The sequence below is a fragment of the Rhincodon typus genome, unplaced genomic scaffold (assembly GCF_021869965.1).
Source record: "Rhincodon typus isolate 14 unplaced genomic scaffold, sRhiTyp1.1 hic_rhity00003944, whole genome shotgun sequence".
Classification (NCBI taxonomy): Eukaryota; Metazoa; Chordata; class Chondrichthyes; order Orectolobiformes; family Rhincodontidae; genus Rhincodon; species Rhincodon typus.
Window position 1 is genome coordinate 10,087 of NW_025969582.1, and position 1,661 is coordinate 11,747.

Genomic DNA, 1,661 nt, shown 5'->3' on the forward strand with positions numbered 1-1,661 from the left:
TAGATAAAATAAATGTTCATTTACAAGTGAAAATATAAATTGCAGGAAAAAAGAAACTCAGCAGATCTGGTAGCATCTGTGGGCAGAGAATTTGAGTCAACGTTTCAGAACTTCTTCAGAACTCTGGTTTCTCCTTTCTGTAGTGCAGTTTCTGTTTTTGTTTCAGATTCCAAGCATTCCCAGTTCTTTATGGTAGCTATTAAAGGAACATCGAAATGCCTTTGTGGTCACTCACCGGACAAGACTTACGTTTGGGGAATATGTTCCTGACTGCATTAAAACCCGTAACTGTATAGTCAAAAGGGAACTGGTAGAGTGAGAACAACACTTGTTCCTTCCTCAGTGGCCTCAAACCGCCAACTTCACATTTCACAGTCGAAAGTGCCAGCCAATTACACCACCAAAATGGCGAGCTCTTGCAGCAGCCCTTAAAGCGGGCTCGTAGTGAATTCAAACTTCCAACTGCCTCGCTTGGAATGATAATTGTCTTGTATCAGCTGTACTTTTCCAAAATAAAACCTGGGACGTTCATTGAGGAGACAGGGTAACAGTCTGATCCTACCCTCTGCAGACCCATCCATATCACCGGGAACGAGCTCTCCTACAGCCGGGCCCGTCCCACTTCGACCCTTTCTATTTCCGAGTTTTCTCATTGTCCTGGAGCCGAATTGAGATTTGAATTCCTGATGTGCAGGAACGAGAATTCTTTCAATGTCTCAGATCAGTTCATGTCCCGAGAACATCTGAGTCAATGTCCCGGCCTTTTAAATAAGTGGCAGGTGTCTGGAATGTTTGTGCTCAGTCGGAAAATTCACTCTTTATTCTCCTGTGATTCCAGTTCCCAAAACGTTTCTAAAGATTCACAAAGCTGGAGTCTGGGTTTACTGTTTCGCTTCCTTAATATTTTCTCCACACCAACTGACAATATTTTCCCAAAATCGTTTGCACCATGTCCAGAGATGAGGAAGTACCGTTTGGTGGACAGAATCCCGAGGTCGGGAATGTTCTCTTTGGAGCAAAACTGGCAATTTCCCGGGGCTGTATGTAATGATGGAGTTGGGTGGGAGTGAGGATGAGCTGGTTGATCGTCGGGAGGAACTGAGCCAATGACAAGGGTCAGTTGCCAGAGGACTGGGATTGAAGATATTTCATGAAAAACAGCAGTAATGCAGAATAAACACACAGAATACTGCAGAATCTCAACAGGTCCAGCTGTATTGGTGGAAAGAGAAACAGAGCTAAGGTTTTCAGTACAGCAAGATTCTTGTTCAGACCACGTCTTCCCTGAACGTCAACTAACTACCAGACCTGAAAATACATGAGTTGCTTTGGACAGAAACGCAGTCAGCAGGATTCGAACCTGCGCAGGGAAACCCCAATGGATTTCGAATCCATCGCCTTAACCACTCGGCCATGACTGCAGGCCACAGTGACGCTGGTAATATTTCTCATGAAATGGTTCTAACAGGAAAGGCGAGTATTCGCTTTGTGATGTCTGTACCACGACCCTAAAATTTACTGTCACCCTGTACTTGATCAGAACGGAATAGGCTGTTGTGGGATTGAATTGAACTAAACACATTGATGAACGATGGAGTTGATGGAAAGGATCCATTTCCATGAGCGGAGAGATTAATTATCAGGGCAATGGATCGAGAAAG

The 1,661-nt window shown here is 44.4% G+C and overlaps 1 non-coding gene across 1 annotated transcript; it reads right to left on the bottom strand.

Annotated features, from left to right (window-relative positions):
- Positions 1-1,339: 1,339 nt before the first annotated feature.
- On the bottom strand, positions 1,340-1,421 carry trnas-cga. Its single transcript has one exon. It is a non-coding gene; the product is annotated as a tRNA-Ser (tRNA).
- Positions 1,422-1,661: the final 240 nt, after the last annotated feature.